This window comes from Anabrus simplex, chromosome 7, assembly GCF_040414725.1.
Source record: "Anabrus simplex isolate iqAnaSimp1 chromosome 7, ASM4041472v1, whole genome shotgun sequence".
NCBI lineage: Eukaryota > Metazoa > Arthropoda > Insecta > Orthoptera > Tettigoniidae > Anabrus > Anabrus simplex.
Window position 1 is genome coordinate 315,104,611 of NC_090271.1, and position 12,469 is coordinate 315,117,079.

Consider the following 12,469-nt stretch of genomic DNA (forward strand, 5'->3'; position numbering starts at 1 on the left):
TCACAGGGTCATATGGAAATACTTCAAGTAGGAATGATCTAACAGAGAAAAGAAGTCAAAACAGACTGAGGCAATGAACCGCGACAAGACAGAATAAATTAATGTGTAAGACGATGAATGGAAATGTGGATAGAGTGGCCGTATCTCGGCAGATTAACGCTAGTTAGAAATCGGCCTATAAATAGCGAAAGCACCTTGGTGCTATTCACAATAATTATGCTGATAAGAATATGGAAACGTGATTCTAGAAACAATAAGTAGGCTATGAGTTTAGAATGTTTAAGCAGAATCTCCCCTTGGCCTTGCCTACACTCACGCACGTGCCTACTTCGAAGACTAGGCCTGTATTATACTGTAGAATCCCTGAGTTGACGTTGCCATGGTTACGGCCGGTCATTTGTTTATCCGATTCCTACAGCGGGAGTAGTGTAGTGCTAATATTTCGAAAATGGTTATGGCCTAAAGTTTAGCGCCTTATTGCCTGACTTTACGTAGGCCTTACCGATTTTCATTATATTCTGTTTTCGCGATACGTGTACAAACAGATAAACAGACAGACAGATATACATGACGGAAAAATCAAAAAGTGTGTTTTCTTGTCACTGTGGACACGACCGGTACAGAGATACCATTAACTTCTTTATTAAGTCTGAGCAATGTAAAGACAAAACTCTCATGTCATAATTATAGCCTACAATTTGCTTTTACGTTGTACCAACACAGATAGGTCTTCTGGCGACTATGGGTTAGCAGTGGGAAGGAAGCGACCGTGGCCTTAATTTAGGCACAGCCCAGCATTTGTCGGGTGTGAAAATCATCTACAGGGCTGCCAACTAGGGGTTCGATCCCATCATCTCCCGAATGCAAGCTGATAGCTGCGTGACCCAAAGTACGCGGCCACTTGTTCGGTTTTTTCGGTTGGGCATGATCATGCCCGCATGATGATCTTGTTCTGACTATGGCTACTCGAAATATTGTGCTTTATCGTTGGTTGCAGTGATTCATTTGTATTCGTTTTCAAGCACTGCAGATACAGCAATAGGCAGTGCTAAATAACAGAGGCAGGGAACTTCACAGCAGCTAAAGCAGCAGCCTCATCTTATCCCTCTACTTATCGTTAGTGGCGTGGACTAAAACTGGCCTTGCAACTCAGACGACGGCGGAGAGCGGATTTCAGCAACCAATCACAAGCTTGACACCGTCACGAGTAGGAGAAAAAGACGATGACGCAATGCGAGGAAGATTAGTCGTTGGCCGCCGCGGTGTGCCAGCTAGGGCTCAGTATTCTGGTGGACTCTGTTGTGCTTACATTGTGTGCTCTGGGAAGCGAGTGAGAAGCAAAGTGCAAGTGATCATAAAGTGCGCTTATCCAGCAAAGCTTGTGAACGGTTTTCTTACAAAACTTGTCATCGTGAAATTAAGAAACACGAACTGAAAATTTCTGTGCTTTTTCTAAAAATGAGGTGAGGAGAAAGTATATTAAGAACGAGAAAAATATGCATTTTAAATATATAACAGTCTGAATATTTCTGATATTGTAAATATCCCTAATTAGGCATATTTAATGCAGTTGGGAGCTTACGTTTGCGATATAATTCGAATTTCGCTTCTGCCTAAAGTGACATGATCGAAAAATCTTCTACTGTTGTAGGAGTTATTCTGTTCTATTCTACAATCTGTTGTATTATCAAGTGTCTCTTATTACGGTTGTTGGTGCGAACTTTAAACGAAATTTACGCTGTGTTTTATAAATTACTGATTTCCATCTTTATTATCCAACTTCAGTTGCGAATGGTATCTGGAATGAACTGAGTGAAGAATTTCATGTGTTATTCCCGTATGAACTTCTCTTCTTGCGGTATAACATAGTTTTCCTTAAATTTACATTTCATTTGTTAGAGAAAAGTCGTTTACTGGATACTTTGAATATCACTGGTTTGGTATGTATTTTTATTTCAGAAGCCATTGCTAGATATTTTTCTTATGGCTTTAAAAGGACTGTCCGAATAACGGATTAAAATTACGTTTGTAGACACGGTTTTTATCCTTTATTAAATTACTTCTTCAGTTTTCCGTGGAAATTAAGTATTTTATGATCTTATACATCTCCAATAAAGCAGTGCAAGATAGATTTTCGTTCTTAGCGTTTGCAGTTGATGACTGGGCGTAAGTAAAGAAATCTTGTCTTCTCCGTTGTCTCTAACGCAGTCTTTATTGTTTATAACATTTGTCTTTAAGGCCGTATGCTTAAACTTCGCGCGGGTTATCAGGATTTATTAGGAAGAGAAAAAATATTATATATATATTATATAGTTTTCCCCCTTATTATGATGGAAGTAGAAGAGATAGAGAGAAGTGCTCTCGAAGAAATATACCATGTTTGCCAAGTCTAATATTATAAGTTTCTCCTTGTTTCGCTTTGAGATAATAGTTTCCACTAGTTAATTATGATTATGGTGTTTGTCCCGTTTTATTTTATTTTATTTTATTTTATTTTATTTTATTTTATACATTTAGCAACGTAGAAGTCGGGAGTGGAAGTGCCCTAAAAATTCAGTTATTTTGTATCGGTCTTTTCACAGCAAACCAGATTTGTTCCTTGATGGCGAAATATTTTTTTTGATTTGTGCATTAGTGTTTGAATGCAGTCAATTTGCAATATAACTTAAAGCATACTATGCAGTGGAATCTAAAATGTTCGTTATTTGATTATAGAATAAACGAAGGAACCGTGTAAAATTTATAAAATTCAATGAAATCCACATAGGACTGAATCAATGGAAAATACAATGTGTAGACTACGTGGTTTAACGCTGTCACAATCATTTATCAGCTAGCCTGTTATTTATTTTATTCCTGTATATTTTATCTATTTAAATGCAAGTGACTGGAAAATATTTACTGATTAAACACTCGCTCTCGTTGTGCTGATGGGATTTTACTTTCAATACTGCATTAACTGGGACAGTGCTTTGTTGAAGTGTCAGTACATTAATTTAAAGAGAATCCTTCAGTATAGGCTAATCTGTTATTTCAGGTGACTATTTTCATTGGGGAGATATTTAGTTAAACTGTCATTTCTAAGATCATACTTTAGTAACGTTTCATAACTGGAATAGTGAATCACTGCTTGACCCTGTGTTTTACTACTATTTCTACTACTACTACTAAGCTACCGTGTGCAGGCATATTCTAGACCTACTATTATTCTTTTAGATGAAGAAAGATCAGTCGTACGTTAAGTAAGTAGTTCTATAATTTTGTTTATTCTTCTTACAGAAGAACCAGAGCCGTACACTTTATTGACCTATTCCAGTTGCTGCTAAAAAAGTAATAGTTTAGGGCATGTTCGAGCCACGGTCCTTATTTCACTGTTAGGTATTTCCTAAAACGTTCCTTTGGTCTCTGGTATAAGTAGGTTTGTATAATCAATATTTACTGGAAACGAATCGAATGAAGACTACATTTGCATTTTTTATTGTTACACCTTTACTAGGTTTATCACTCTTGATGTGATTAAAAGTGTACCATTCATAGCCGTCGTGAAAAGTTAATAGCTGTATGGGAGTTATTTCGCAGAACTCTGGAGTCGTCTTTTCCGTTGGATGGTAAGTTAAGTCTAGGAAGTGGCTACATAGGCCTACATACAGAGCACTAATATGTGGTACTTGAATGTGATCATGCTGAAAGTGGTGAGAGAAATTCTAGAAAAATGGAATTTGGGTAGCGTAGTGAGTTTAGAAAAATACATAAACCTAACCAAACCCCATGGCGCAACAGCCCTGATGTGGCTTGGCCTATCAAGTGACGGCTGTTCAGCTCGAAGATCTGCAGTTTACGAGGTGAAGCATGGTCAGTGCGACGAATACTCTCGGTCGTTATTCTTAGTTTTCTAGACCGGTGTCGCCATCTTTCTCACCGTCAGGTAGCTCTTCGAACCAACCCGCAGGTTCAGGTAAAAATTTCTGACCTGCCCGGAAATAGAACCCGGGCGTCTCAGTGAGAGACAGGCACGCTAGAAAAATAAGTACAAAAAAATAAATTAATGATAGTTTAGAGTTGCGTCTGTTGATCGTTATAATTGCAGTTATATTGAGTTCTCACTCAATTAAACAAATAGTAGCATATAAAACATAACAATTCCGAAATCCTTATCCCAGTTTTAGATTTCCTTAAGCACAGAAAACGATCTGTTGATAAACATAGTGGTAGCTGCCATCCGCGGCTCGATATTAATTTTGAAAAATAATTTACAGTCCTCTTTGTTAACTTGTTCCTTAGTTACTTTTTCTGTTGTATGTGAAATATTTTTTTCATATACAGTACTAATATGATTTATTAGATAGTAAATTTCATAGCCTCTCAAGCAGTGACGATAAGTTGTATATTCGAAAATGGAGTATGCTTTGTCTTAGTGGGAACTCTATTAAGAGAAGTTATAAAATAAAAATACTGATAATGGCTTTAAATTGCAATTCTAATACTTTTAAAAATATTTTTACAAGATGTTTTCAGTCTTACCGACACAGGTCTTACGGCGATGATCAGGAGTGGGAAGGAATCGGCCGTGGCCTTAATTAGGGTAGCCCCAGCATTTGACTGGTGTGAAAATGGGAAACCACGGAAAGTCATCTTCAGGACTGCCGACAGTGTGGTTCGAACCCACTATCTCCCGAATACTGGATACTGGCCGCAGCGAAGGCAGCTGTCGATCTCGGTTCAATTCTAATAACTTATTCATATGTGAAATAGGAATAATTGCCTGAAATATGAAATCCACTCATTAATTGTGTGTTTCTTTGTCTGTTTGATTATCTTGAAGACTTGTGGAAGGAAAAATTGTGAAAAATATCTTACCCTTCCAAAATGTAACTTCCGTGACGAAGTTGTATGTGACTTAACAATGTTCATAACTAGGATTAGGAAATTGTTTTATTTTGTTAGCCGTAAATATCCTTGGTCTCTCAGGTACTAAAAGTGATTCTTGAAAGTGTCATGTTGAAATTTAGCATCATTATTATTTTTAGTTCTGGAATTGTTGATCCTATAGTCTTTGGATGCCATCTGCATTATTTCTTAAATGAGCGAAATACAGATTTAAACAGTAGCCTAATTTAAAATTTTCCTGATATTGAAATGATGCAGTGCTATTATATTATGCAAGTCTCATGTGGAATCTGTATTCTAGCAAAATGAGCTGAACGTTGTTTCAAATAATAATAGCAAGAAACAGTAACTTAAGCAAATAACACAATTAAAGAACATATGTTTTCGTGGCTCATTATCATTTATTATATAAATATTATTTATGAATTAAGATCACCACTTATGTATGTTAACAAGTGTTACAAAAAACACTAGCTTTCAGCCAAGTTTCATTGGCTTTCATCAGAACAAAGCACATGAAGGAACGCTGCTGACAGTAAGAATAGAAGTGCTTGCTTGAAGCATGTTGCTTCGCCCTGACGCAAGCCAATGAAACCTGGTTGTAAGCTCGGCTTTTTGTTAAAGACTTGTTTATCTATAGTAGACTATTATTATTATTATTATTATTATTATTATTATTATTATTATTATTATTATTATTATTATTATTATTATTATTGTGCTTTTACGGCTGCATTGGAGCACTGTAGTCAATTTCTATTCGGTCTTTTATGATGTTTTATGTTTTTTTTCTGTTCTTTCAGAATTTCTTCATTCTATCTGATCTTCGTTGTCGTTCTTCTTCTGAAAATACCCTTTTAGTTGTTTCTCCTTTATCACATTTTGGTAGGAATCTAATTTTACTATTCTTCAATTTATTTACTTTGTTTGATTTATTCTTTAAATCCTCCAGTGTTATGTGTAATCCTTTCATGTCTTCTTTTATTTATTTTATCCAGACAGGTTGTTGCTTTTGTTTCCAAAGCTTTTCCAAAATTCTGCATATTAACCTGTCTTGAGGTGTTCTCAACTGATGATCGAAGAATGGTATTCTCTTCTTTCTTATGAAATCCGTTATAGGTTCTATTTCCTGATATAGTGCTGCATTTGGGATGATACGCCATTCTCCTTCTTTTTGGTACTTCTTATTAATGCATGTTTTTACTGTTCTTCTTTCTATTTTTAAAATTATGTCTATGTTATTCTTTTTCTTTAGTTTAAATAATGTTTCACTTCCATAAGTTATTTCAGGTTGGTCTACAGTGTTATAATGTTTCAATTGTGTGTTTATTGACAAACATTTCTTGTTGTATGTATTTCTGGTTACATTTTGGGCTCTGGATAATTTATTCGTTCTCTCTGTCCAATATTTTTTTCATTTAAATTGTATGTTATAGTTTCACCAAGGTATTTAAACTGTTTTAAAATTTCTATTTCTTTCCCACATATCAGAACACTGCTTATTAAAAGGGGATCTGTTGCCATTATTTTAGTTTTTTGAAATGAAATTGTTTTGTTTTTTTCGAGCAATAGTTTGGAGACTTGTAATTTGATTCCGAGCTTCATTAAGGTTATTAGCTAGTAGTGCCAGATCATCTGCAAATCCAAAGCAATTTAGGTTAATTTCATCTTTAGTGTATCCAATTTTTTATTGTCTTTATACCATTCTCTCATCAAGTATTCCAGAGTACAATTAAACAAAAGTGGTGATAATACATCACCTTGTCTTAGCCCTGTTCTGATTGTGAATGCTTCGGATAGTTCTCCTCTAAACTTCACCTTTGATTTAGTGTTTGTTAACGTCAAGCTTATCATTTTAACTAATTTAGGATGTAATCCAAAATGTCGTAATTTTTTTAATACTGAAGGTCGGTGAATGCAATCATAAGCTTTCCGAAAGTCTACGAAAGTGATAATCATTTGTTTCTGTCTTCTTTTGCAGATGTCCATTAATAATTTTAGTGTTATGATTTGATCAGGACAACTACGCCAAGATCGAAATCCTCCCTGGTACTCGCCTAATTCTGTTTTCCAGTTGACATTTGCACCGATTGTAAATTATTCTCGAGTATGTTTTATTAGTAGTAGGCCTATACAGTAGGCTATATATATATATATACTTTTAATCCAGGAATAATATTTATATAATTATAAACTAAACTTCCCAGCGTGACCTATACGCTTCTTCACCATTCTTTATGACAATTTTATCAATAATCCTCGAAGATACCTGTTAAGTTTGACGCTTGCTGTCTGGTAATTATGCTGAGATGGAGATCGTGTAATGTGAAACGGTATATTGCGTATAACCTTGCTGAAAGTACAGTATATGCATATTATCGTTGTGAACAACACACTTCTTTTTTTATTTCATTGTTCTCGAGAAATGAGCGCCTTGCGATATGAAGTCCTGTTGAACTGGTCCGTCTCAGCTGCGAGAGTAAGCTTGTGCGGTTCGTTAAAGAGGATGTATCCCCTCCAACTTTCCTGACCATTAAAGCACAACAGTTTAAGTAATGGGATAAAATTGTCTTCTCTTCTAGAAGAAGGTATTGTCTCATGCGCTATAGGTTTAGTACAGTAAAGATTACAATTGTTCTTCACATTTTCGTAAGAGTTTTGAATCAATTCGGTAGGAAAGAATGTCATTCGATGGGTATTCTGCGTTTGTATCATCTCAACTTATTGCACTGTGTGAATCACATTTGACGTTTCCATGAATTCTTAGCCTACATTCACTTATATGACGCGACTCAGTTATGATTCTTAACTGGGGCTAATACCTTAAACACTCGTATGTGATGTAGTTTGTCATAACGGGATATATATACAATTGTTTTGCAATTTTACGCTAAGCTTCTAACATTCAAAGACCGAACATTACTGCCTACTGGCCATGGATACGTATTGCACGGCGCAAGTATACTTGCACGACCTTAAGTCGGTAATGTCTTTAAAATGAGGTTGAGCCAGAGGTACTCCTGAAGCCCGTGGTAATGTGATGAGGAGGGCCCACGGAAAATAAACGGAGGTTTGTGCGCGGAAATGTTGACGGGGTTGAAGGAGTACCTTTGCTTGTAGGGCTGTTTTGTCATCTTTTGTGTATTAAAAAAAGGCATGGTATGTGTGTTTGATTGACTGTACAGTTGAAGGTGTGCCGTCTCTAACTCTACCTCTGTCTACAATCTGTATCCATTTACACAGGTGAAAAGTTATATGTTGCCTGATGGCAACACTATGCACTAGAGGGGGTTAAGGTTATGCAGGTGATCATGTTCTCGTAAGAGTTTTGAATCAGTTCCTGTAGGAAAGTATGTCATTCGATGGGTATTCTGCGTTTGTATCATCTCAACTTATTGCATTGTGTGAATCACATTTGAAGTTTCCATGAATTCTTAGGCTACATTCACTTATATGACGCGACTCAGTTATGAGAAATATGATTTATATAATCTTTTTTTTTTTGCATTACGTCGCACTGACACAGACAGGTCTTGTGGCGATGATGGGATAAGAAAGGGCTAGGAGTGGTAAGTAAGCGACCGTGGCCTTAATTAAGGTACAGGCCCAGGATTTTCCTGGTATAAAATGGGAAAACCACGGAAAACCATCTTCAGGGATGCCGACAGTGGGGTTCGAACCACTGTACTTGACCAAAACGACGCAGCAACGCATTCGGTGATTTATATACTGAAATGTTGGTTAGGCTATTAGTGTTAGATAGGCCTACATCGAATACAACACCAAGAAATCCTTTATAGCCCAACAACAAGAACAAAAGGGGGTTTTAACCTACGATATCGGAACCTGTTTACTTCTTAAGTTATGGGACGGATTGCAACGTTAAAATGTACATATTGCTTAACTATTTTGGCTGTATTAGCCTATTTTTTAAACGTTTCCCATGTATGCTTTAATTGTGTCATAATATACGTTGTTGTATAATTGTTATGTACTATGATTATAACTTAAACTGTGTGCCTACGTTGCGTATCCCATTCTTGGAAGTAGTTTCAGACTTGAACTCAGCCTGTGATAATTCCCGGTACCTATGCTACTTTACTTGTTCTGTATTTTTCTCTGTTATATCTGAATAACTGTTTCGCTCCGGTGGCCACGATATCATATTTCTCTGGCAGTATATTTTACTCATTTGGACATTTTCTTGTGAAGATACTTCTCATAATACATCATCTAGATTTATTTTACTATTTTGTAGCTATTCTTAATTACATCGATTTAATTATTACATTTTTTCGACGTGGGGTGACAAACTATTGAAGTATTTGTCGCATTTTATACTTTTTATACAGCTCTTCTAGGGTGTTGCTGGACCCTCAGTAGCTAATGAGTTGGATGATCGTGATAAGGCATAGGCCTTATCCCCATAGTCACCCAGCTTTTCTTCATCTACTACTATCTACTATGATATATATTATGCTTTGTTGGTACAGTATTATTCCGCTGATCAGGGGAATGAAACGCATATTCTATATTCTTTGATTAATGATTCCTGTTGAAATGAATTATTCGGCGATGGTTTATTGGATGTCGATGGGATAAATAAAGGTTGTATAGGCCTCAACTCTTGGAATTGTTAAGCTGTAAATAAAATACTTTTATCATGCTGGGGTTGCGGCTTGAAGCATGTTGGTGTATTTAGACTCTGAAATCGTCTGTCATTTTGGGGCTATCTATAACGCTGTATCATCGGTTATCAGCCCCACATGTATTGCTTCAACATTATTTCATTATACTAATATTACCGATATTTCTTAGTGATAGTTAATCTCTCTTTAATATCGGATAAAATGTATGTTTCTTCAAGTTGTACAAGTTAAAGCTGCAATTGCAGTATTTGTGAGACGCAAATTATACCCTGGCTTACAGTTCTTCGAGCCAAAAGAACCCCTTTCTATCCACCAGTCCAGAATGGAAAGCCTTGGACGGGTCGAGAATCAGACTTGATATGCTTGTCTACCCATTTCACCACTGTAATGTTATCTGTTAGCCAACGACTCAACAGTGTGGATAAAAACGACATTGGAGCGAACACAATTGCATAGGTTATCGATCCTTTTGGTTTGTGGGAGAAAGAAGCTGAGCACTGCGAGGACAACCTTCACACTTGGCTTGTACAACGTGATGGTGATGGCCATAATTAATACCTGTTATTATAATCCTATGACGCAATTAATAAAGCTGCTTGTCACTTATCAGATGTCTTTTAATATGTTGTAATGAACAAGAGAATCATATTTTAAGATAATCCTACTACAGTACATACGGATGTTGGAGGTTATAGCTCATTGTAGAATAGGCTACAGAAACAACGCTACTCGTCCCTCGGTGACAAAAAACTGTGTGGCAGATGTGTGAATAAAATGCGTCATCGATTTGCATTCTTCATACCACAGTATTATTTGTAATATTCTCTTCCTGTCTCTCAAAGGCTGTACAGTACTGTGACTTGCCTATCGAATAATTAATGTATTAACCACCAATAGGCCTACCTTGCTGCCTAAGCTTAATCACGAATTGGGGGAAATGAAATCTGCTGGTAAGGAACGATTCCACTAAGCTTTAAAATCTGAGACTTTTCAGTTTTCTTCAGAGTAGTATCGTAATGTCACATTCTGTCAATTCTGTTCCATTTTGTAGGATCTTAGTGTTATTGAGGCTAGGCTGAGTAGCTCAGACAGGGCGTGCTGGTCGTCTGAGCACACGTTGGCGGGTTCACCCCTCCTCAATCCGGTGATATTTGAAGGAGTTCTGTCGGTAAATTTAGTGTCACGTAAACGAATTGTGGGATAAAATGTCGGTACCTTGGCGTCTCTGAAACCCGTAAAAGTAATTAGTGGGACGTAAAACTAGTAACATTATTATTATTATTATTATTATTATTATTATTATTATTATTATTATTATTAGTAAATCACTCCGTAATATTTGCAGTCTGCATTTTCTTCCCACCGTGTCTGCCAAGATGCGAGACTATAATAATTATAATTTCGTGTGGCTATTGCCAACCTGGTGCAGCCTTTGTAAGGCGGACCCTGGACCCTACGACGAGAGTGGTCGGCTTCTGCCATATGTAGAAAGCTGCCTGTTGTTTTGGTGAAGGACGGGTGTGTTGTGTGTGCTATACGGGTTGCAAGAATATTGGTGAGAATACTAACATCCAGTCCTTGAGCCAAGGGGCAGCCAAGATTAAAATCCCCATCTCGGCTTGGAACTGAACCCGACGCCCTGTGAACCTAAGGCCACTACACTGGCCATTCAGCCAAGGAGCAAGACAAAGACGTTGCATAGAATAATAAGAATAGCAAAAATACCTGGTTATATAAGGTATCTGAAAAATTACACGCTTCGATCACGCGAGAGGCTATTGTGACGGACGTATCGGGCTGTCGCCTCGTCGTTATTTTGTTACATTTGGCGTCACACTCCAACGAGGATCCTCTTTGTTGTTTTTGCCAACTGTACATCCGCTTGCTGGCTTTGAACAATTTGAGCCTCGGGAGCAAAGCGAGCGAGTTGCGCGCGCGTTGAATTGAAAATGTTTTCGTTACGACCATAGATCTACTATTTGTATTACACCCTGCTTTGGACTGATTTTAACTGATTTAGACATTTAACGAGTGGCAACAGTACAGTTCTACTGAACTAAGCAAACACCATTAGTTATTAGAATATAGGAAAAAAATGCTAGTGTTTGTTACATCCTGACCTTTAATGTCATTGGCTCAGGTTTTATTTAAGAAATGGTCCGATTTTAATAGGCTCATCTCGTCTAACCAAGTTTTGAAGATGTTCTGTAAACATTTGACAGGTGAAAAACTGTAGCATATGGACATTGAATTCGGTACTTATTCACTTTTAGAATACAGTTTTAGAAATCCACTTTGGCACGTTCATAGCAGGTTATTATACTTACCGGTGGTATTATTATTTTATATAAGGAAATAACGGTAGTTTTTGGTGAGTTCAATGCAAAAATTGACATAACTGACCGCGATGTTTTATCATCATGTCCGTTGACTATACATATCCTCACATGGTATATCTACCGGAACCAGACTGATTTTATTCTTGTCAATTCACGCTGGAGATATTTGTTCCTAAATGCCAAAGCTTATCCTGGTGCAGACTATGGATCAGATTACCAGTTACTGTTCATAGTTTTCAAACTCAGGTTCAGGGGAACACATCGCGTTTCATATAAGACCAAAATATTTGAGGAGGAAGTCCAAAATATTCTCCACAGCAGCAATCATGGCACCAATGCAGAGACTGCGTTGAAAATATGAAGCACTACATCATAATATTCCTATGAAATACTCTTCTCCACCACTAGGTAACCGGAAGACCTGGATAAGTATTTATACACGGAAGCTTATACAGGAAAGGAAGCAGCGAAAGAAATCTAAATCAAGTGACCAACCGAGCTACTTAGAGCTTTCGTGTGAAATTCAACGGAACTGTCGGCAGCACAAGCACAATCACCTTACAGGTACCGGTATATGCGAAGAACTTGAGACTC

The 12,469-nt window shown here is 37.0% G+C and overlaps 1 protein-coding gene across 14 annotated transcripts in view; it reads left to right on the plus strand.

The window, feature by feature from the left end:
- The window catches only part of mbl (muscleblind), an 822,695-nt gene that overhangs the window by 285,097 nt on the left and 525,129 nt on the right, over positions 1-12,469 (plus strand). For 2 of the 14 annotated variants that reach the window (XM_067151776.2, XM_067151785.2), the window contains exon 1: positions 1,269-1,463. The exons of the other annotated variants lie outside the window; for them this stretch is intronic. The gene's annotated coding sequence lies outside the window, so the exon portion shown is untranslated. Of the gene's footprint in view, positions 1-1,268; positions 1,464-12,469 lie in introns of those variants that run through there. 14 annotated transcript variants of the gene reach the window in all.